Source organism: Hylaeus anthracinus, unplaced genomic scaffold (genome assembly GCF_026225885.1).
Source record: "Hylaeus anthracinus isolate JK02 unplaced genomic scaffold, UHH_iyHylAnth1.0_haploid 11997, whole genome shotgun sequence".
Lineage (NCBI taxonomy): Eukaryota > Metazoa > Arthropoda > Insecta > Hymenoptera > Colletidae > Hylaeus > Hylaeus anthracinus.
In genome coordinates, this window is record NW_026534344.1 from 7623910 (window position 1) to 7650180 (window position 26271).

At 34.5% G+C, this 26271-nt stretch overlaps 1 protein-coding gene across 3 annotated transcripts in view; it reads right to left on the bottom strand.

Moving 5' to 3' along the window:
• The window catches only part of LOC128889672 (1-phosphatidylinositol 4,5-bisphosphate phosphodiesterase epsilon-1-like), a 115982-nt gene extending 95859 nt beyond the window's left edge, over positions 1–20123 (bottom strand). Inside the window, exons 1-2 of one of the 3 annotated variants that reach the window (XM_054147508.1) lie at positions 18299–20123; positions 123–168 (exon numbers count right to left, since the gene is read on the bottom strand). The gene's annotated coding sequence lies outside the window, so the exon portion shown is untranslated. The other 2 variants (XM_054147506.1, XM_054147507.1) reach the window with 2 other exon arrangements.
• Positions 20124–26271: the final 6148 nt, after the last annotated feature.

Here is a 26271-nt window from a genome sequence, read left to right on the forward strand (position 1 = left end):
TCGCTAAGCTATTTGTATTCGGTTCGCGCTTCGAAGGTTCGCGACTTATTGTTAGTCGAAAGACGAACGCTCCATTCTAATGCGCTTTAATGTGTCTAACAAGTTGTAAGTAAGGTACGTACCTCTATGTTCTTGCTCTGCAGACGTCTCGGGTAAACGTCATGTTACCTGTGAACAACAAAAATAATACCATTATTAGTGTTTGTAATGATTATTTATACATTGTATATTGTAATGTATTATTACGTATTGTTTATGACGAAAGAAAAGAAAAAATGAAGGCCTTAGGATTTCCATCGTAACACAAAAGTATTTGTTCATGCATCTGATACAATTAATTATTATTTACTCAAGGAACGTATAAGGCACCTTTGTACTAACACATACCAACACAAATTAAAATAAATTTACATGTATACAAAGTATATTTACATATTAAGGGGTTTTCAATTGAGGCTTCAAGATTTTATTTTTTAATCAAACAGAAATTGTATGAAATATTATATATACAATTTTTTATACATAATTTTATATGTACAAAGCAACAAAATGCTTTTCAGCTTATCAACCAAAGCTTACTCACAAACCGTTTTCTCAAAATGCTTACTCGCACAAGATTAAAAATGCTGTACCTTGCAAGAATAGCAGGAGTTGTTCTAAATAGTTTATTAAGCTTCCTAGGACGCCGATTAAGGTGGTTAAGCTGCCTGAGAAACTGGTTAAGCACCCTGAAGAGCTTATTAAGCTGCCCACGGACCTGATTAACCTATCTCGGGTAGCTTTAATAGCAGACACATAGTAGTGCCTAAATATCCTGCATTTAACTTGGATATCCCCACATATTGTTTTAGGAGACAGATTGGGTACACTGCTAGCCACTCTCGTATTACACCATGCGATTCCTTCTACTAATCGTAATTGTTCTGTACCTACACTTAACCGACTACTATCACAACCAAGGCCTTTCTTTCCCTGCCATTAGCTAACAATACGTCATTATTGATTGCTAATCCTTAAACTGCGTATGTGAATATTTTTCTTTATGCAAGTATTGTTTTGTATGCTAATACTTGCTTTACATGAAGTTGCACAAACTATGCATTTATACGCCGAATACAGTATGGTTAATCTTTTACGTCATGAGAAAATTAAAAATTGAAATTTAAAACGTACCTTAAATTATTCTCAAAGTTAAAAAGGATTAACAAAATTTTTCTTTGTAAATAAAAAATAACGGAAAACACTTAATATTTGGTCCTTCTTCTTAATCCCTATTAAATGTAACTAAATTTAAATTTAACTTAGCCTTCGATTTAACCATTCCTGGTTCAGAATGTTATCCCAAGGGTAGGTTTCTCATTCCTCTACATTTCCAAAGAGATACTTGATAAAAATCTCAAGAATGAACTATTGAAATTCTTTAAAACTGCGAATTTCGATAAGGTCCCATCCATCGACGGTGGACGTAAGCGGAAATAGTTGGTTCCGATTAAAGCGGAGGTCGCATTAGATCCCTGAAATTCAATATCCCTGGGGAATTTTACGTCTCAGAATCATTAATCTCAGTTCGTACTCATGTAACACATCAAATTAGTAAAACGCCCAGGAAATTCTTTGGTACAATCTTTAAAGAGTTAGCCTGTTTAAACACCCTCAGAAATAACCCATTTTTGTGAATTTATTTCCCGGAAATTATGAAACTTCTAGGAAATCTCTTGAAATGTATTTATTACACAAGTCTTAAAGTATATAAAAATATTTTTTCAAGAGTTTCAATTCTTTGAAAAATAGTCGAGAGCAAAAAGTATCATTTATTGTCATAAAAATGTAGATTCCACAGTTTTTGGTATTTCGTAAAATCGATAGACATTCCCATTCGTAATGTAAAAATAAAGTCTCTCTCAGAATTTGATTTTAAACAAAGTTGAATAAAGCGTTTACAATTACAAGAAATTTATTTGAAAACGCCAATCCTATTATTTAATTGAGGCTTTCCATAGAAGCTTTCTAATTTTTAATTAGAACTAACAGTATTTTCTTTTAGAAGTTTAAAGCACCGTTTGAACACACCCAAAATTCGATTTTGTTCAAGTTTTAAAGTGGGCTAACCCCTTAAGGAATTATTTTGCAGACACGGTATCTATTCCACCAAAGACGTGCTTGACCCTGCGGAAAATCTTTAAAATTCGATTCAGCTAACCTCGATGTTCGCCCGCTGCACTCGAGTGGTTTATGTGCTTACATCGTGTAAGTACCTACAGTCAGAATATATGTACGCGGATATTAGGTTCGAACGACGGAGAGGTACAATTAAATGCAGACTAAACGGCATACTAACATCGAAAGAACACAGAAAACCTTGCTGGAGGAATTCGATCTTCATTAGCTGCCGTATTTTTAAGTTGCTGCATATAAAACGTCGATTATATAAATGAAACTTTAATTAAACTTGGTATTTCTGAAACATCACATATATAATCTAAAAAAATTACCATACGATTCTTGACGCTTCTTCCAACAATTAATTATTTATTTGCTACTACTGTGTGATGATATTATTTATACTATAACATTATACAATTATAATACCGTAAGAATCGTTCATTGTAATATTAACTGAGCATACATCACATAAGTAATACAATATTATAAAAGCATTCATATTGTCGAAGACTCGGACAGTATTCGTTTTTCGTCTTCCATTCGATAACCAATCAGTGCATTGTATAATACTCCAATAAAGTCTGTAACACCGTCTTGGCACATTTCATTTTGTACCACTTCACATCTACACACGTGTGCACAAGTCATTTCACGGGACAAGTCAACCTGTCATTCTCATGGAGATACTTACGAAAAGATTAAACTGTAGTTTGAAACATTAAGGACAAGTTGGAGCTTTGGCCAGCTTTCCGTAACAAGATGCTCCCAGAGTCATGTTAGCCCATCAAGCAGTTACTTGTCGGGGTTGCCTCTGCTGCAAACTTTGTCCACGTACACGTTTGGAGGAAATTCAATTGAACTAACTACCAATGAAATGTTGGAAAAGAAATGTCGCGAAATTCGCCCGTGAGAAAACTGCGCGCGTAACTTCCTGGCAATCCTAACTTTACGTACCTCTGTTCGCCTGGCGTCGATACAATTTTTAACGGACTTTGCTCTTTATGCGATAACCTCATCTCAACTAAACATGCTCTAGTTTTCAGTTAAACTTTTATTTTAAGGAGTAAGTGTTATGCCAAAGTTTCTACGATATTAATCCTTTGATTTGTTGAAGCGCGAGGTATTGAGAAAGTGTGTTTTTATGGCGATTGCCAAACAGCTGATTGATCACACTGTTGTTATTTTTTTTAAATTGTATATGTTATTTAAAATTTTTTGGAGAGAAGTACTAATAAGAATAGAAAATGTACCAAGTAATAATAACTTCCTTTTCTAATAGAGAATCCTATTTAAAATGTTGAAGCAACATTAAGTGATAAAATGAAATCTTAATGTATATAAACAACATTTATATAAATATCTAAATATACGTAGAATAAAATTCATGAGAATTCACTCATTGTACCATTCGCATTAATTGTACTAATTGTACATTAATTTAATACTAAACCATATAGATTTCTATTTTTCTCCATAAATATATTTTCATTAAAATTGTTATATACGTCTGTTGTCTCAAATACTAAGGGAGGTACAATTATTTAAAGATTTTCATCTACTTATAAGCAATCGCAGAGCATAAAAAGAAATTCCATCTTGACAGATGATTTGACTTGTTCTCGTCTGAAAACATCCCCTATCAAACGTAATCTCTAATTCTATCTTAAATGAAAGTGAACTCGCGTAGTATTATTTAAGCGTGGAGAGAGTAGACATATCAGGTAAACGTGAATTGGCTCTCGGCCAGTTCTGGAAGCTAGTCTTTCAGAACCTCTTTACTCTCGCGATAGACGTTGTGTAGATCTCTTTGGATGCGTGCCATTTCATTATTTTCACAATGCTGTCATCGGTATCACGGGATCCATCAACTTTTGTTTCTTCGCCGCTTAAAACGAAAACATGAATATTACGTTTACATGTTGCTTCGGGACTTCGAGAACTCGATACGTCAGAGCCGAAAGAGTCGAGTCAGCATTGACATTAAAGATTTTCTGGTAAGCATCCTCGTATTCCAAAATTCAAAACTTGGTTCTTTTTAGAAATTTATAAGCTAAACTATAATCGTAATGTAATATAAGTAGTATGAGAATGACGGAATAAATAATGCGCGTATAATCAAATGAATAATATAAATATAATATTATTGTCTATATATAATCTACTTCATTTGTGCACCTTTTTTATATTCCCAATAACTCTGTGCAAATACATTCACGTACTTGCGTATTTGAATATTTTTACCCTCAGAACGTTTCATAAAATTACGCTGAACAATTTTCATCTCCATTATTGTCTTCGAATATGTTTTTTTGCAACGGCAACAATAATGAGCTCGAAAGAAAGAAGAAATTGTTTTTAATTCGAGATGCATTTAAGTTAATTTAAACGGAGATGTTGAACATTAATTACCGAATCTACGGAGTGCAGAGATAGGAAGTAAGACCTCCCACATCATCAAATATCCACGAGGTTAAAGATTCAGCGGAACGTCACTTGGCTTTCACCTGCTAATTATTAACGTTTACCGTGAATTAATATGTATGTGGAAGAAGTATCGAAGAAAGGGCTTCTACTCAACCGTTTTGAAAGTTAAATATTAACAACTCTTAAGTGAAACGTTCAAAGAATTCCAAAGGTATACAAAGTCTGGAATTTTTTAAATATAGCTTTCCCTAATATTTGTCCAAGTAAAGTTCATTTCAATTCATTGAAGTTTCAGTTCAGATATTACTGCAATAGTACTATAACAAAAATCCTCTAGGCTTTTATTTATTGGAACAATCTAATACTTAATGTACAATTTATTCTGTGGATCCTACAGAGCAAATGAAAATATCTTTATTCCATTCGCAAGAAAATCTAAAGGCTTTAAATCATGGGAACGCGCAAGCTGTGCAATTGATCCTCCTGTGCCAATCCATCGATCGCAGCAATTATTACAAGAAACGAGTAGATTGAAAAACGGATCATTCTCGTACCTTCGCTAGTATCTCATTCCAATTGGAAGGCTCGATATTAATAAAACTCGACCAGTGTACTTAACATTGTACTTGCACTATCGTTTCATTCCAATCCTACGATTGGTCCACCTGTGCAAATTCATCGATTGTGGTACTTATTGCTGGGAATGTTCAGGTAACGATGGGTAATTTTTCTACTTGCATCATCGGTCTAAAGTTTATACCACTTGCCGATTTGTATTGATATCGAGTCTTCGGATAATGTTACTGTTAATTCAGAGTTAATCCTACAAGTAGCTATCGATAACGATTACAGCACACTATATTTTAAAGGATTTCAGTATTTGTTTACCTCAATAGTAACCTCTTCAGATTACAAGTCCAATTATCGAAATAAACCTGTACTTTATGACCATGTATGGATGACAAGGATTTTCACTAGGAAAACAAATAAATTAATTTCAAAGGTGAGAATGTTAATGAAAACAAATCTGGGTAGAACTGGTAAATTTGAAACGGGTTGTAAAAATAAGTACTATTGCAAATGGTAAACTATATAATGTCTAATTGCACAGAAACAATATTTTAGTCTCATAGACATTTTCACAATTGTTAATCTTGGCAGTTAAGCTGTTAAATTTCTGATGGTTCCATTTCGTACTAGAAATATGTATAAAATAGACATTATCTATATTGTAACAATTCCTAAGAATTAGTGGTATCTCTGAAAATCTAATAGAACGCTCACTACAAAGAAAAATATTCCAATATCAAAGTAATAATAAATGTTTTTTCAGAAAAAGTTTCAGTGCAGCATTTACAGGTATTGGAAGTCCGCGGAACGAACAGGGGTTACAAGCATTTAAAATAACGTTTCCCAGAATGAGGGGCGCAATCCCTAGGGGATGTTACACAATCCCGGAGAGCGGGGGAGGATTATGCGTCGAATGCATATAATGTTTCAATCCAGAATCTTCGTACTGTAACTGTAACGATAATGAGAATCAGAAACATACATATAAATATTGGTGTAACAACATCAATCGAAATATATAGTTTATAATTTTTTAAATCATCTATTCTTTTCCCTTTAAAACCTCGCCCCTCCCGCTCTATCCCATTACCCCTCAGAGAACATGAACGTTGATGAAATTTGAAAATTATGAAATAATTATCACTTGGTAATCTGGGAAAAAGATTAGTTTCCCCAAAAGACGTCGGATATCGAATCGATCCACTGTTGGTTAGATGTCGGCCATGAGAAGTGACGGGTTAGCCGTGATGGCGAATATCTACAGTTTCATTTCCTGTTGCACAAAATTTATTCCAGACCACTCGAATGCAAACATTGCATTTCCTGACATGGTTGTTTGGATAGGTTGAATGATTTAATAAGTATTAAATAAAGATTTTAACAGCTTTCAGATTGATCCCACGAATTAAACATATAGAAATCGTAATATATGTTACGGTATCAGCTTAATAATCAATCTTAATAAATACCGAGCATAAAAGGGGGTACTCGTTTTCTTCTGGTTTAAAAAAAAAATAGATTTCTTGAGGCCGTTAAAAAATTTCTAGCAAATTATATTTAAGGTTACATTGGCTCAGACTACCAGGTGACTTCTAGACAAATTCAGCAGAACAGTTGACAATTTTAGAGAATCTTCTATACAGAATGTATAAATAAATGTACTACAATTCAAAATTTTATGTCAAGTATTTTGGCTGCAAACAAATCATGAAAGTTTCCTCGAAACTGGTCCAAAGAAAGAGAGTATCCTCTTTAATTTTACTTAAAAAATGGACCTTTTAAGAAATCTAGAGTGGTCCCTGATTCGTTGGTCATTCGCCGTACACGTTTTCGTCAAGCTTCTTGCTGCGTTTTAAATCATTTTTTTCCCCAGTTCCAAAACGTTTCTCAAAATTCCATGCGTAAATGTCCTCTCATATTCCATTTCGAATTCAACGTGAGACATTTACACGGTGCACTGTTCCTGTACTTTTTGGAATCCACCGGGAAAATTCAGAATGCCATTGAATCATTGATGACCTTGCTCTCCACTATCCCTCCGTTCCGTCTCCATTGTCGCATTACGTGAAGAATAATATTCCCTATTTCCCAGTCACTCCAATACGTAACGATCCAAAATGGAATATATTATAGTATATTTGATCAAAGTTTCCTCTATGCTCTTTCGAGTGATATACATCTCTGTGCCTCCTATAACCTTTTCAAGTAATCGACTACTCCGTGGACACCCATGATGTACTTCTTCTGCGCTAAGAACTCGAGATATCCTCTAGTAGCGAGGTGTTAAGGAATATTTACACTATTCGCTAAATGAAAATCATCTTTCGCTACTTTAAATAAAAATAAATTTTATGAAACTATGTTTCCTGTAAAATTCTATCTATTTACAGAATCTGAGAGATGGTTACAGCAACCCACGTACAAGTTTGCAAAAAATATGAAGGCTCAGAAGAAACGTTAATTAATCTCGATGTAGGTTACAAAGAGCCTTGAGGATTTTATTTTTTAATAAAACGATAAATGGCACAATGATATATACCCAATGTTTTCATTTTAAACGAAAGTCTACATTAATAAAATTACACGTGATATAAATTATTGTTTAAAAGTGATAAAAGGTCATGCCTGTAATTTATATAATTCTCTACTATCTTATATTTTAATGTGGAACAAAGTATAGCATTTACCTAGAGCTTTCAACTGTTTTTAAAATGACGGTTATCAAAAAGTGTCCCGATAATTAGAACGTGAATAAATAAAATTTCAAAACAACATTTCAACTAAACCGTATCTCTTATCCTCGTGTTAGTTTATATTCACTGAAAAAAGGTGTAATTTACTATTGCAAAACAAAATCTCAAAGCACTCCTCAGGACGCACATCATAATTGAAATTGTACGATCAGTCTGACGTAGCATTCAACCCCTAAATAAATTAAAAAGCTATGAGCGAGTGACTGTTACGCGTCTCACAGAGATTCATCGTTTATTATCAAAATTAATCCATCCGATCAGGCGCCTGGTTAATACGGTACGCGTCGAATAATCTTGGGAATTGCTCATTCGTCCAGGAGAAAGGAAAGTTTAATTTACATGGGTAATTACATAACTTAATATTTCGTTACGTTCGCCACGTATACTAGGTGCGAAGCTGCCACACGAGATATTCCGTATTCGTCTCTCGTTTCAAGTTACGATGGAGCAACATAGAATATTTATGGTGTTCCGAGTCGCTGGCAGGCTTCGTCGTTTGCCAGAGGGACATGGGGTTCTATGAATATTTAGAAAATTAAATCAGTCAACTTCGCCGTCCCCTTTCATTCGTTGGCTACGCCTACGCTTAAAAACACGCGAGTAAGCATAATTTCTTTGAAATAGATCTCCAACGGCATGAAATTACCCTCTTTGCGACGGGCTACCGTTTCCAATGATTCTCCCTTTTTCTTCGAGCGCCTCAAAGAGTTTTACGCGGTCAAATCATTGGCTTCTTTTCGAATTTCCTTACAGGTCGTAGACTTAAGAATGCTCTGATAAAACTTGGCTCGAGGAGTTATGGGAGTTTGGAAGATAGTCTGCGGTGGCAAAGAGTAAAGATCAAGAGCTTTAAAGCAGTTTTTCTCGAATACTTCTCATCTTAACGTTTTTACTCTTATAGAAAATATTTATGTGCAAGTGGTATTTTAACATCTCACACTGTTATTATTAATATAAAAAAAAGTTGGAGATTTTCCTTCTTTTTCGTATAAAAATTACAGAATTTTATGAATTTCTAGATTTATTCTAGCTAATAATAATCAATCTTATGCTCGATTAAATCTCGTTAATATTTTTGTTCCAGATATTATGTAATACTGGAAATCATTTCTATCAAAGAAAATTATTATTCTCAGATGCACCTCTTTCAAAAATGTTTTCTAAAAATATACAAATTGCATTATCGCAAGATAATTTCTAGGCATTCCTCTATAGTTGGTAAAAGAGCGAGACAAAATTTTAAACAATCGATCGAGTAGTTTTTTCTTCATAAATTCCTTGACACCCCTCGTTTTAGAACATCCACGAGTAAATCCCCCTTTATTGCGTCGAGTGCCGAACAAGTTTTGCTTGTCTTTCCATCCACGCCAAACACCGCAAAGATGTTTTAGGGTTATCCTCAAAGTTTGCTTAAATTATTATGAAAACGATAGAACGATTCGATCCCACGATTATTTACTAACTATTTTGCAGCATTTCTAATGATCCTGCCCTTATTTATAAGATTGCAAGTACCTCAACTTATAAACTACAAATTCATATTCGGGAGTCTAGAGCATTTTTTATGATTTATTTCATGAAAATTATAATCAAATGTTAATATTGAGCATTTCATGTTACACGTTAAAAATATCGAGAGAGTTTTGGTTCAATTATTTCAAGCAATGTTGTGTTCATGTAAAATAATATTATATTATATCAAACATGGCATTTGGACTTACGAGATGATGTAACATGGAAGTATGATTTAGATACGCAAGATCTAACCAATGTATTATGTAACATCGTAAGGGAGGGATAATCCTTAAAGTCTGACGAAACAATTTGAAGTGTCTTAGGGTTCTGTCAGCTTAAGGTTGATACTTAGATAAGCTCAAGAATACCTAAATCACGAAACTTAGGAATCTGATATATATTCAAGTAAATAATAACAATAAATCTACCAATAAGTTTTTGTTATTGTTCAATTACCTACATGTTATACCATTTAAAAGATAAGACATACTTTCATCTAGGTTTCCATTATTTTTTCTATATCTGTGAAAACATGAACTTGCATATACATCCATAGCCTAATTATCACAATTACTTATGTATCGATTTATGCTGTTCCTGTTATGCCAGTCACGCGGAACATCAGTTGATGTCTGTATTATAAGACTACGTTATGCTAATTAAGTTTGTGAACCGATACATAAATTGAATAAATAAACAAGCAATACTTATGAAAGTGGTATGCACTGGTCATACCCAAGAGAAGAAAAGGGAGTAAAAAATACAGCGAAACGTACAACCCTAATATAACCTGAATAAAGCAGAGAGGTAGAAATTTACGATAGAAAGCAGACGAACAGCAGAACATGACAGGTTAAATCGTGGACTACATACTTAAAAACTGAGCAACAATTCGAATAATAAAAGCAAGACGTGAATAAGGTCCAACGTGATGGATGCGGAATGCGTTTATTTTATTGCAATTGTAGGGGAATTGATGTTATATTTACACAATGAAAATACGGTGCCGAAACGGAATCTTATTGTGTATTTTCAAAAATATTCAAAGACAAGAAAGTGGTTGCATCTTAGTATTTATAACTTTAAATATTCTTATTTAACAGTTTTAAATATAATAATTTTATATTTTAATTATTTTGTTACATTTATAAATTTCAATCGTCAAGAGTAAAAACATATTTTGGAAGAAATGAAAATTTGTTGCTAAATTTTTATTTTTTTAGTTCAAAGTTTATAAACTGAATGTGACAGAACTTCCACCATGACGTTTTGTTAAGTTTGAACTAATCATTAATATTATCAATGTCTGTGTCTATTTGAGGAATGAAATGTCATCGAAAGGTGAATATTAACGAAATACTAGTTTTGATAATGGCCACACGTAGTTCATCACAGAGAAAAGTAAAAAAGGATCTATAACGGACTTCGTTATAAGCTTCAAACAAAAGAATCTGTTCTACTTTGATGTTCAAAAAATAATTCTACCTATATCCAACGTTAGAGAGGACTGAACGATTTTAATACAGAAAAATCAGTTAACTACAGAACTGTTATACACACATGAAAAACGTGGAAATCCACGAAGAATTGGTCAAGTACTAAAATAATATGGTTATAATGGGCGTTCCGTTTGAAAAAAGCCGTTAATGAGGCAAATAGAAGAAAAAGATTAAATTATATAAGAGTTCACATTAAAAGAGGAAAATGGTTGACTGACGTAATCGTCCTCTGCGAGAGCAAATACAATGTCTTTGGCTCCTATAATACAGACATCTAATGAAAAATTATAGAAAATAAGAGAGTCAGTAGAAATGAATAAATGTGTCAAAGCACACCAAAGTATTTTTAATTATTTTGTTACGTTTATAAATTTCAATCACCAAGAGGATACAGTAATTGCATTATTAATTTAAAGAATATTAATACTACTATTGGTTTTGTAAAAATACATTTTGCAACGGATCAAAACTTCCAATTCACCTCTTTTAAAGTATCGAGTAGAGTATCGACATTTCCTAGAATGGTATTAATAAAATAATTTGTTTATCAGTTCCTATTTTGAACACATCAGAAGGAAAGTCACCTCTGCGAATCGACAATTATATTAACTATTCCATTGGATAAGGAAAGCTCAGTAATTTGTCGATAATATGTATCTAAAAAATTGTTTAACGAAACTGATAAATAATTTACCAAGCCGAAGAGTCCAACTAAATAGTCAAAAATACCGAAGACCAAACTAAATAATTTTGTTTTGCTACCGAAATAAAATGAGATTGAATTTCGAAAATGCTTTCTATTCAATTGTCTCTTTGTACGTGGCCCCCAAATGGCATTCTACCTTACATGTACGTCACGACGGTATAATGCTCCACTGCATATTAGCACTGATAAACTCGTTTTCGTCCTCGATTCAGTTATCCCGACATTAGATGGTCGGCGTAATGCCATAGACAGGCTGTCAACAAAATGTCCTACAAGCGGAAAATAAGGAGGGTGAGTGGCACACATGTGTGTGCGCGCGGCCGTGGTTTTATGTAGTTACCACTCCACGTTTAAACGCCTACACAGCAGTGTGAGTATAATTTTGCGATACGAAGCTTTTACTAACTTTGAAGAATCAGGTCAAAGTTAATATTTCAACCTTGATCGATCAGTTGCACTTTGCCGACTTCAAATATTTAACCGAAAATGTATAATTAAAGGAGGAAACCACATTACGAGTCCATGTATCAAGTGTTTCTTCGGATAATTTTTTTTTTACAAACAAAGAATTTATGTTATGTTTCTGTACCTTCGAAAATAGATTAAGCAAGTTTCGAAGTACATTTGGTAATTTCTCCACTTCATCTCACACGGAATACTTTGAAATATCGCGTTTTCTTTTTTCATTATTTTTTGACATCAATGTTTGAAGTATCAAGCATCGTACGCCGTTATTTTCTGTAATGAATACCAACAGGAAAAACTATTCTGCGTTCCTCCACAATATTAGATCAGAACTTTTTCAGTGATATTGCACGAAATATTAAAGACTGCCTGCGGTTTTAACCAGATGGCATGTGACAGTAGAACTGCGAGCACAGTATTGGATATCAGTTTTGTTCAACGTTGAATCGGATAACAGGCAACTATGGAGTGGCCAGTCCGTTTCGCCGATCTCACTCCGTTAGATTTTTAACAATGGTATCAAATAAAAATGTTGTTTAACGCGAAAAATCTAAATCAAATCATTAGTCCAAGTGTATACGTGAAAACTCATTTCTAGTGAATGATAAAATTTAATAAATATTATAAATATTAAAATTAATTGTTTGGAAGGAAAATGGTGAAAATGAAAAGAATCTAAAGATTGAAAAGTGAATTTAACATGTATATAATATAATCTTGGTGTAATTATTGTAACAGGTAACAGACAGCCAATTAATTACATCAAGTATTAGGTGTACTGGAAAGTTGTGTCGTCTCTTTTACATTAAATTCAAACAAATTTTTTATAAATTTCTATTTGTAATTGTTAATTGTATAATCGCTCCCGTTATCAACAGCGTTTTGCCATCTAGTGTGCGAATTGTCAATGCCAGATTGATAAAAATCAATGAGCTTATGAATGATAAACAAGTATTTAAAATTGCGAAAACGATATTATTTTCCGGTTCACCTAATATTATATAATCAACTTGTAGTTTCATCACTTATCACCTCTACACCACTTTGACATTGCAACTGTTGCGTAATTGTTAGTCAGCATTTTAACGGGAAGCAAACATTTCTTATAGTAAATAATTGTACGTTCTTATTCTTATTTCCAATAGACATTACCGATACCGTTTCTGATTGATCAAGAACTAAATTATTAGCATCAATGAAAAATTAGAAAATATTTTATTACCTATTCAAAAATAAATAATAAAACGATATCACATTTGATAAAAATTCAGTTTTTAACAAATTCTCACTAGGTTTGAATAAAAATTGTTATAAATCGCACCGACACAAATATGATCACCTTTTTGTACAAACGTTTTGATTTATCACAATACTGCCATTTATAATTTTACGCAATATTTATTCAAACCTTGTGATATTTCATAAAAAATCAAATCATTCTCATTTTCAACGTACTTCCGTCTCTATTAATTAAAAAAATCTTTAACTCAATAAGTCGTTAGTCGTCGTTAAACAGTTGTAAATTGCCGATAGCATTAATGGCGTGATTTGTGAATCGACGTATTGGTTTTAAATAACCAACACAGCTATTATAAATGAGCTACAAAATGAATTTCTATGCGTCCAGATATCGGCAGTTTTAATTAATTCGTTTTCTTGTGGCTCCCCGCTACGTACGAGTTAACAAAGTTGAAAAAAAATTTGGCGTTTGACTGACAGTGAGGCTATTACCATATTATGAAAAAAAAAAGATTTTTTTCTTCTAACCTCTTTAGAGTAATTTAGCTAACTTTGAGCAAATAATTATTCTATGCGGATAAGTTGAAAAAAAGATATCGAACCCGCAGGCGAAATTTTCGCTTCCGGGTATTTTAAATAATTTTCCAACGTAATAAATACTGCTCGACCGCTTGCAAACGAGCTCGACCGATTTTTAATAAATCTGTGGCATGAAAGGAAATTTATAAATCCGCATTTATCGTATTACAAACAAAGCTAATCAGCCTCCGTGCCGTTAAAATACTGTTCCCTCGTCGAAATGTACTCAAAATTAATTTACTTAATTCAGCGCAGGAACATTGATTATAGGAATAAAAGATACTCAGAAAAAAAGAATACCTTTTTACTCTTACGAACTGTCACGAATTTGAAATGAATTAAAATATCATCGGTCCCAAGTACTTTCTGAAAACGCTTCTAATTCACTAATACCTCTGTTTCGAATGGCTTTCTTGGTAAAAGTATTGCGTGTTACCAGCCCATAATTCCTTCCTTGGGGAAGTGTTATTAACGGAATTACAAACGTGTTCTCTATGCGTCCATGGATACAATGGTATGAAAATAAGGTCAAAGTAAGCTTTATTTTTAATTAAGAAGTAAACTGGTACTCTTAGTTAGACCGGAATGATCAAATTCGTTAAAGCGTTGAATTGTTTTTATGTGTATTATAAATTAAATTCGAAAAACGAATGTATGAATATGGCCACGTTAAAGGAATGTTTAAAAAGATTTTCTACATGAGTTTTTCCTTGTATTTAACAAAAAATTACTTCTGGTGCTTTAACATTATTTACTCTGCCTAAAATAATTGCAGTAAGTACTATTAACAATCACTTGATTTACTATAAATATAACTTTAACGTTATACAGAATATCAAAAGCTATCGCAATATTATTTTTCTCGTTCTTACGTTAGCGTTATTTGTAAACTGCGGTAAGTTTCATGAAAAGGTAATATTTTCATTACGCTAACGTGATTTTAAGCGTGTTCAATTGCGAAACATGAGCCCCTTTATATGATAATTGCACTTCACGAGTTTTTACGAGCTTCCACATTCTGTAATTCATACTACATATTTTCGCGCCATTTAATATAATATTTTATGGGAATTCATTATGCGTGTAAATTTGTTCAAGTGAAAGAAAACGGGATGGTGTCAGGCGAGCTAAAGCAGCTTAACGATTTTCGCACCGTGAAACGTTCGGTGATCACTAAAATAGATTCAAAATTACAAGGACATGAGCAGTTGCCCTTGATAACATTACTACTATCCGTTGCTTAATGTATATTAAATATTAAAAGGATAATGTTAATGCCTAACATATCTAACTTTTCAACAGAATTTTCAATGTTTGCATTAAATAGTCTTCAAATTTTTGTGCTTACGTACTTTGAGTGGCTAGAATTAAATTACTATTAATTTAATTAATTTAAAAATCAGTTTTCCAATAAACTGTACTGAAAACGCTTATGAATTTTTAATTGAATTTAAATTGTTTCATATTTTTGAAATAAAACTTTTTATCCGTTGTTTATTAAACCAATGCGCAAACGTATTCACCGTTAACTGACAGTAAATAAATTTTTCAATTAAACTGTATGTAAATATTCTTATTACTGCAGATTAAATCAACAGACAGAATTAATATAATTTGCAGTTTATTTATTTAATACCACTATTAATTATTATTCCTTTTCCAAAATTTTATTTTTTAATCTACTATATATATCCACTTTCATCTAATTAAAGTAAATACACAAATTGTTTGTGACATCATGCGAGATTGATTACAGTTAAAACATTTCCTATACATTTTCCTACCAATTTGTAAATTAATTACAAATTATTTTATTATTTTTGTTTCTTTTTTTTTAGAACAAGCACGAAAACCATGATCGAACTAAATACCGACAGTATCTTTAATTTCATTTGAAAGCAACGAGTAACCAATAAAAACGATGAAAATTGCTCCAAGAACTTCATTAGCATTTCATTGCTTCTCCGTTAATGGGTCATACGATTTAAGTGTTACGGCAAAAACGTATTTTCGCACTGACTGACTGTTACGGTTCATATTGTCAAGTACAGAATTGGACAATGGTAGAATGGACTCAAAGTTGGATAAAGAGATAGCTCATGCACAATGGCATCACAATAACGCGGAAATCGAATTCCTTCTATGTAGGCATATACCACACTCGCAATGCCACAACTTATCTTTATCAGCTTATTTCTGAACAATTTTTCATAGAAGCTATAACCACCATATTCTTTACCTTTCATTCCTTTCAAAGCGCACGCTAAACTCCTAATGCAATCATTTTAAAGGAGTTTCTGAGAATGATACACTTGTTCGATTTTAAATACTCTATAAAATGTGAAAATTGTTCGTGACAAATTTGTGTAATCTGGGATAATCTGTATGCAAGGCAATCGAAATACCAAGAATATTCGATAATGAATTTAATCGAATTGAGAGCAATGATCGATTATGTAGTAATTCCGAATAAAAGAAACAAAACATCATTTCATGAAAGAAACAAGTATGAATAAATAAAAGAAACATTAAAAATATTTTCCAACGAGGGAATATGTTGGTTGAATATGTTTAACATATTGTCGCTAAAAAGTTATTAACTCTTAAAACAATTCTAAAATTGAATCCAACGTAATTTTCGTAGAAAGCTATTTTTCTCTCTTCGTTGATGTATTGAAGCAATTGGAATAATAAATGAAGATGTATTAATGGATGAATTGTTTGTTCACGCGACCAGGTGATATTTCGACCTACTTCTTCGAAACACCCTTTAAGCTTTAATATACTTTAAGAAATAATTAAAGTAAAACTAAAGCTAGCTGTTCTATAGTACAATAATTCTCAATAAATACTATTCTCACCATCGCCAAATAAAAGGAGCATAACTTTTCAAATCACGTGCGTTCAAAAATATGTACATTTTGTATTTTAATTTGTGTCTTATTATTTGTGTTCTATTGTTCTAGTCAAACAAAATTTTGTGTTTAAAACCACGCCATAGAAATAAACAATTCATTCGTTAATAGAAAATCTCAATTTAATATCATTCCTATTGCTTTCACGAATTAATGGGTAGGGGAAAATAATTTGTTGCTACAAACTCGAGTAACTAATAGGGGATGTAAAGTTACAAAGCTGTTACAAGTGGTACAATACATATACCACTACTCGTTTGCACGATAGCTGTAATTTCCTCGAGTCTATTAACATGATCTTACCCGGAGTAGATTGGTAAGAGGTAATAGATCCATCAAAGAAGTCAATATTGTTGCTGATAGAATCACTATGCTCTATCGTTGAATTATAACGTCGAGGCGTGGACAATCGGAAAATTTCTAACCTGTCTAATAAACACGTTCAAACATATTTTAGTTAGCCGATGTGGGTTGGAAATTTGTCCTTTCAGAAGTTTGTTCAGGTTCGTTAGATCAACTACTGTTTTCCTATCGGCCGAATTATCCTTCAAACGAAATTCTGGTCTACTGACATAATCTTTTGCGGTGTAGATTGACGAGAGGTAATGGATCCATCAAAGAATTCAATATTATTGTTATGCCAATTCGCGAGGTTACATATCCTACCGACAGGATAACTATATTCTCAGAATTATAACGTCAAAGCACGAACATTGGAAAATTTCTAATAAACACGTTCAATCGTGTATTCTTTAGCAAGAATCGTAATGCATGAACATGAATCATAAATTCGTCCTTTCAGAAGTTTGTTTAGGTCCATTAAATCCAACTACCTCCTATACGTTCTCCTATCAACCAGATTATCCTTCAAAAGCAAATTACATTCGAAGGGCAATCCCCATCCCAGAGTACAGCAAAAAAAGAAAAGGTGCACGATACAACATATAGGCGGATCGCAAGATTGCATACCTGGTTCTGTCCCATCGGCGGCTCCGCGCTCCGAAATCAGTTTTGGTCTCTATTCCGGTGACTTTTCACGCAACGCGAGAATGTCAACTAATATTGCGCATTCGGTAAAGGTCCTAGCATTTGCTCGGACGGTGATTCACCCTCTATTATCACGGCGTCGGTGGCGAAACGAGTGCATTCAGTCCACCGATCTTGTTACTCCGTCGAAACGCTCGATACTCGAGATCCAACGAGAACCTGACAATCCCACGGCAATTACCGGCAATCATTCGTAGGCCAGGTCGATCCAGTCACGGCGTTATCCATCCAAATAGCGCGAGAGATCGCGTCGCGTTGCGTGAAAATCGAAAGTCACTCGATCGGAGGGGAGGCTCGTGGGAGTGGGCCATGCAAGTGGTGCGAGAATTTAAAGGGTAGAAAACGAAGATCCTTCGCGCAAGGCAGTGCAAGCAGGAACGAAACCACACCAACGATCACGCAAAACAACACTATTCTACTCACTCTTCGGGCCGTCGACACTTCGCGGACTCCTCCGTGTTGTTGTTTTTTTTTTTTTTTTGTTTTGTTTTCGTTATTCGCGATAAACACGGATCGCGAGACACGTAGTTATGCGAAACGGAGCACGGTAGAAAATCGGGAATCCGGGGATGGTATAAACGTTGGAAACGCTTGGTGACACCGTGAAAAAAAAAAGAGTACAGATATAGACGAACAGAGGCGGGTAAACAGAGAGAAAGAGAGAGTAGACGAGAGAGGGAAAGAACGAGAGAACTAGTAGAGTAAGCTGGCCAAGGTACGACCAACGAGGAGTGAAAGCGACGTTCTCGGTGCAGACGCACTCGCGGGTCTAAACACGTAGTAAAAGCACGAAAAATCGACGTGCACGCGACGGCGGTCGCGACGATACTGCGCCCTATCGGGCAGCTCTGCGCAAATATAATGTCACCCCTCTCCTCCGACCACACTGTTCTCCTCTCCGGTTCTGCCACCAGCGAATCGAACCCACCCCCCTTAGACCGACCGGTTTCTCTTCCTACCCTTTTATCTGCCATCCTCTTCCATCCCTTCGCGTTCCACAGGCCTTTCCCAACCCCTGCCCTCGTCGCGTTTCTTTTTTTTTACCCTACTCCCCTCCTCCTCTTTCCGCGGTGTTGGCTACTCTTGTCACGCTACCGCAGAAATCGCTACAGGGATCCCTTTTCTAAAACGGAGGGCAAAGGGGTGGAGGACTTTGCCGTGAGCTTCCGGTACACGCCGATGGGTATTTCCGTTCACGCTCGAAGGACTCAAGATGACGGAGAGAGAGAGGACTTCGAAGCTCGGCTAACCGTGCCAGTGCCGATCCCGGCGAGGTAATCGTACGTGCCGCCCCCGATCGCGGTTCGTGTGTACCGATTATATCCAACCACCGGCAAGATTTCTTCCCTGGACGCCGCCGCTATTTCCAGCCTCTTTGAGCCCCGTGTTGCCTACGGACGCGCGGTTGTTCATCCTGGTTTATTGGATATTCCGCCGATACGCGTTGCGTACCATCGAGGGTTCACCCCCAGCACTTGTCATTATTGTGCCGAGCAACGGGTGAAGGACTGTAGCCAGGGCGAGGGATGAGTGGCACGCGGTGGCTCGTACAGGTGAATTGTCGCGAAGGCATGATTATAATTAATGCTTTTAATTGTTAGGCGTATCGTTGAGATGTAAGGTGTTTTTTGGTAAGGGAAGATTTGGTACAATGGGGTGAATAGATTACTTCTGTATCTTCGGGGTCCTGTCTTTATTCGTGCTTATTTTGCTTTATAACATTTTGAAATTTCGATTCAAAATATATTCAATTAAGGCGAAATCGAAAGACTATCTTCATTATTATTAATGAAATAGCACTGTGTAAACGTAGATCTAGGAATTTCGCATCCTTTGTTCATACGTGTCGCTCCACAGTTCCTACAGAGAGACACTTAGACATCACTGACTGTATAATTAACTCCCCGTATTTCAGCTAAATATACAAAGTTTGCCAATATTGCCAATATTTCTAGAAAAGATCTTTTGATGAGATGTTTATACAGAGACATATAGAATCCAAATGAGAGTTTCAACTAGACAGGATCACTTTTGTTTCTAAAAGATTTGAATTGTGGCTTCTAACCAGTAGAAATCACTGCTTCTTTCATCGCTAATATTTTGAACGAAGCCTATTGTTCGACGGTAAAAGTAACGCAAACTTTGAATATTGTTATTGAGCAGCAGTGTGAAATATTCAACGAACATTATCAGACAATAGTCGGGGAGAGAGGAACGCCACCACCTAAACAGTACAAACAAGACTCGATCGGATCGCAGAGAGAAGAATGTGCCTTAGAGGAATTTCTCAAAGAAACAGAAAGTTTATTGTATAGACTGGAATGGCAGAGTAACGCGATGCAGCTCTAGCTTTCCGAAAATATTTGTTACCATTTGTATGTAGACTTTCTTTGAGTGACTTGTTTCTGTACGTAGGCCTACACAAATATTACCCTCATAATTTGTATTTCAATAAAAGATCTAAAGGAACTAAATTTATTTTGAAAATTCTTTAAAGTACAGAGAGCTGAATTTTCCAACGGAAAATAAGCACATTCCACGATAACTAGGAAATTATTTATTTTAAAAGTACACGTCTATGGTATATTTCCATTAAATCATTTTATCGTTTTAGTAATTATCAAAAAAGTAGTTCACCACAGTATTTCATCACCAACTCGACTTCCTTTTTTGATCAATAAGAACACCTGCAGAAATATACATTGCTAATTGACAAATAAATGGAGGAAGCATTTCCTTATTCTGAATTAATGTTTCAAGACTGATTGCAGTTTATCTAATAGGCTTCTTAAGATCCAATTATACTTGACGTTCAAATTAAATCAATACTACAAGAAATGTCAACAATGCCACTTAATTAATACGAAACACCAACTGATTTTAATCTCTGCTCGATACCAAGCCAGAATGATTGGAAATTGACACGCATCGACATTAATGAGCATTCCTAGGGATTAATTCCGTTTGGTATTGCATGACTTTCGTGTATTCTGCGTAAAACAAATGAAGCCTTACCAACAGCCGTACCGCTGTGAGACAAAACTAGTGAATACAAATGGTATACGACCAACAATTATACGTTTCTTCGAAAGACTGATTGTGAGATATCACCCGTCTCACGTTTTCCCGCACAATTACGGTGAATTACTGTGCCAAGGACAAATGGTCGCATCGGTTGATTCAGTATTTTGTAAATATAGATAACTCGTAGAGGACTTCCCTTTGTTGCTAACAATTATTTTGAAAGTGAGATTTCAGAAAGAACTTTTACAAAAGAATCACATTGTGATTGTAATTGTGATATTACAAAATATAAACTATATGTAGTTAAAACCGATATTTCAATATTTATTTAAATGATATTTCCAAAGAAAGAAATATAAACTAGTGATTATGCCATTACTTAATGTAATGCAATTGGATCTGTTTTAATATTCCTTTCCATTTTCACGAAGGAAGTTTCTGAAAACCGTTTATTTTTCGATCACCCAATCCACAACACCTAATAGCGGTCACGCAAAGAAACCTCATAGTTCTTTTGGCCAGAAGCGATACTACTGCGTCATCTCATTCTATAGTGTCATATTTTCTCACTTTTTCAGTGTAATGCACTTTGGTTTTTCTTTCATAAGACTCGATCAAAACATAATCTCCCACTTTTTGTTTACCTTTAAGTTTCTCATCATCTTCCTATATAAACATTCGTGTTTGTAGGTCTTCCAAAGTTTCGTCACTTTCAGTTCAATGAACTTGAGCATCACTTACAGAACTAAGCAAATCTTCTCTAACACCTACCCCTTTCCTTTTTTTCTGTTTCTTTATAGTGTTTTTTCTTTGTAAATGTGAATTTAACGTCGCTTCAAATACGTGGTAATTAGTGGCAAATTAGAGGAATTCTGAGTAGGCACGTTGAAATATTCCCATTAAGCTATTAAAGTTTGTTATCCAATTAGGTTTCACTTTTGAAGTTTGATAAGTTTTGGACCTTACCGTCCTCAACATTGTATTTAACCCATTCGCTGCCAGGCAAATTTAAAGCGTTTTACCTAGGGCGCCAAGATTTATAATATTTAAAATTATAATATCTAAAATTTATCGCAACAGTTAGCATACGAAGCCACTATGTCTCCCAACAATACTAAACATTTCCAGCAATATACACACTTTTCCATATTTTACATACATCTTTTACACATGCCTGCATTTTCCATATTACTTCATTCCGTATCAATTTTCCCATAACAATTTATTAGACGGAATAAAAAGAAAATAAATATACATGTCGAATTGAGTAACCTCCTCCTTTTCGAAGTCGGTTAAAAATGACGATAGACGTCAGACTAATGACTTTGAATAATGACGACGAAACTTGCACAGTTTACAAACACCTACTATACTTGCGTTTATTTTCTATATGCGTGTATGTATTATGCATACTTGCACGTAGTATAACTCCGTATACAAACAGGGAAAGGTGAGGCTAGTTATTACAGACTCAAGTTATTACAATCTGTTTTGAAACAAAAACAATATCTCACGCGATGTCACGTGCAAAATAGAATATGTTCGAACTTCGAGCATCGTATATGTCACCCATCGCACGTGTTGCAACGCGAGACTTTTTTTTTTTTTTTTTTGAAAGAACATTGTGACAACTTGCCTCTGGAATTTTTAGCCTCGTCTCCCGCTAAGTATACTTCGCGTATTTGCATGCAAAACACGCATTCGCGTAAACATCAGTCCAACGATGTGTTACCATCGTATTGGCAGTTTTCGCAGCATTAATCGGGAACAGGTGCAAATGATGGATTTTAAATCCAATCATCGCAAACGATTGATGTTGGAAATGTACACATTAAAGCATTTGATTCTGCAGTATTAAATTTACAGACTGATACTTCCAAATTGGACTTCTGGCACAGTTACAGTAGAATGTTATGTAAACTAATTGGGGGGGGGGGGGGCAAATATGCAGACAGGAGAATTTTCATATGGTAGTACGATGAATGGTCAGCACTCGATTTTACTTGCTGTTAAAGACAAAAGTAAATGAAATAAATGCAATTTTAATGTAGCTCACTTTATATGTAGAGTACAAATTAATACTGCTTCACATTTATGTACTTCAGAAAATAAATTCAGTGGATAACAAATATTTCATTGATTATATTCAGATAAAGTTATCGGATAAGACTGTTGCGTGTGTAATTTTATCGATGTTACAAGAAATGGCTTATTGTAATGAAATATTGTATAAATAAATGTTTTTCTTACATGCAAATTGGGAATCTAATAAATTGTATTTGACGAAAGTGCTTAGCATTCAATTTTAATAAATATTTAAGTAACTTCGTTGAAATAGTGTTCTCGATTATATCAATTTATAGCAAATGCCACTCCATTATGCTAGGCTTATCACGATTATTTCATTCTGTTATTCTGTATAAGTCTAGCTTTATCTATCTCATTTCCGTTTAATTTTAGCTCACCATTCCTCTTCCTCTGCCATTTCAAACAGCAGAAATTTCTTCCAAGCTTTCGTTTGTTACATTCAAGCAATATCCCTTAAATTTTATAAGTTTCTCCCATATTTTTATCAGCCTTTCATTTTTTTACATTTAATCAAATATTAGCTACCATGATATTAGTCTCCCAAATTTAATTTCGCATGTATTTTAACTACGTTTATGCAATATTGTAACAGAAAACATACGATTCACATAATAGGATGTTCGCATAACGGAGATTTTGCTGTACCTGATCTCACGATTCAAATTTCCCCACGGAAAATAATATTATTTTGCCATTAGCTTACGCAATACTCCTCCTTCCCCATTACATGTTCTAGTTGTTTCGGGTTGCTGTTTCGTGCCGTATTGTGTGTTCACGTGTCGCTCAATAATGATCGATCGGCTGCGATTTACACGTCCATTCACTAACAAGAACCATTATTTTGTTTTTAATATCTGTCACAGGAGAGAAATAATATATATTTATCGAAGTGGTAGCTTGTGTAATGGTGTTTATGACGTCATCCCTGACGAAAAGATAATATGAAAATTTCTCTTATATTTTCGTAATAAATAATGAATTGCCAAAAGACAAATATTCGTATATTTGCGTATATAATGGTATGACTTCAACGAAACTTACTATTCTGTATTATGTGCACCTTGGCGAAGAAGGCCGCAATATCATAACAATATTACAGTTACAATGTTGCTTCTGTACTGGTAGACCCAGATAATCATGCTCCTTGGTAGATTACGATTATGGAACCAAAGTTTCACGAACGTTCTAAAAGTAGAACTTTCCTTTCTGTGGAGCTTCGACGATCCAAGTTTTTTTCCACATTTAACCACATTACTCTTTTGTGAGAATTGGAAAAGATTCGTGGGCAGGAACGAAGCATCTGATTTCCAGGAAATCCTCGGAAATATCCAATAATTGATTCCTTTCTATTTCATGGTTTGGAGGAATCTACATGATATCAATCTAGTTTCCTGAAGTGAAGAGTTATTCCAATTCCATTACCCCTCTTTGAACTTTATACAATATATAGTTATATAGTCTTTCATATGATAATTGAAGATTGCCCAGATTATTGTTATATCTAAGGATATTATTACTATTTCGCAGTGATTGACTTTTCATAGACGAATATAGTCTGAGCCTAATTTTCAAGGACGGATGTACACGCCCTTCGTAGTCAAAGGGTTTATCCTTCTTAAGTGAATGCGCCGAGGACAAATGCATGAAACTTATGTGAAAGTGGAATCATCTTCTTTAGACCCATATAAAAACGAATGCATGACTCTTGTTGAAATGGAAACTTCTCCTTTGGAACCATGTGCTTGGTTACTACAAGTTTCTAAGCAACTAAAGCACTAAATTAGGACCAGCAGCAGTTTGCAGAGTACCTAGAGTATCTTTCTGGTTGCATGCATCTCTATTTGATTTAGATATGGCGCGACATCCTTCCAGGAAAACTGAATCAGGCCACAGTTGCGTGGAATCAGTGTAATTACTGCGAATGGGGTGTCGTTGACGAATTCGATTATCGCCTTGGGTTCAGAGTTGAATGGATTGCTGTAGGTTCTTATTATATACTTCATTCGTACAAATTTGGCTCTATCGAGTATGCTCGATTTTTTCTGCAGGAACAACATTGATAAGGGACGTCGATTAACGCCAGATACTCGCGACGCTATCTGTGAATTTCTCTGTGAACTTCTTTACGAATTAGAAGGTCATTAGTGTTCAGGTGTACCATCATTATCGATAAATTGATAGTTTCAGTTCATCGGAGGTAAGTAAGAAACACCACATACTGCCATAATCAATTTTTGATTTAACTAATGATTTATATATATCAACAGAATAGATTAAGTGTCACATCTCTAGCCTCCTACAGTCTTCATTACACTATACTAAAATGTTCCTAATGTAAATTTTAAATTCCAACTCGTTGCCAATGTAAATACCCAGAAATCTGATTGAGGGTTTATTCTGTATTGCTCTCAATGTAAATATTTGGGTTTAATGATTCGTAAAAAGAGTTACCAAAAGATGGAACTTCCATTTCAATTGATGGTAGTCGTAGACCAGTCTTTTGTAAGTTATTGCTCTCGACAGCCTCTTCAATCTTAGTAGTGGTTGCGACCGGATCGTTTTCCTGAACCATTAATGCAATATCATCGATGTATTGGCTGATATCGATCTCTTTCGAGGGGTTATCCATTATACCAGTAATGCAGATATTGAACATTAATGGGTTAAGTGATCCTTGAGTCAGACTGTTACATCCTCGGAGATTCGAGGAGTCGATGATAGGTGTTGCACCCTTCTCAGCGCTAGTCTCTTATTCCTTGCGAGTATTCACTTGTCTCGTCGTTATTATACATACAAATTTCAATGTAAAGTCACTCATTCCTGCAGTTTGTGCGTCTGATAAAACTAAAATTTATTGTAATGTAAAATACAAACTTACTTTCTTCAATATAGAACAACGGAATATAATAGTAATAATTGAAATTAATACCAATAGCAACTTATTATGTAGGGGTGGAATGGGAGTTCGTCTTAAGATCGTTATAGTACCATAAACAAGAGGTCGAATCTGTGACGTCTGTTTCCTGTTTACATTTGTTGTTACTTGATTGTTGACCATTCACGCGACGGGAATCTGTATTGTCGGATGTATTTGCATAGACGACAACGTTTCAAATCTATCACGCCACCCATTTATGTCAACAGTGATATTCCGCATCGATGCACTTATGGTAATAAAGAAAATTGATAATTAAAACATGCGTTCTTCAAAATGTTTATTTTTTACTATAAGTATATATATATAACTCGATCCATCATTTCTTGCACGATTGAATATTTATTCA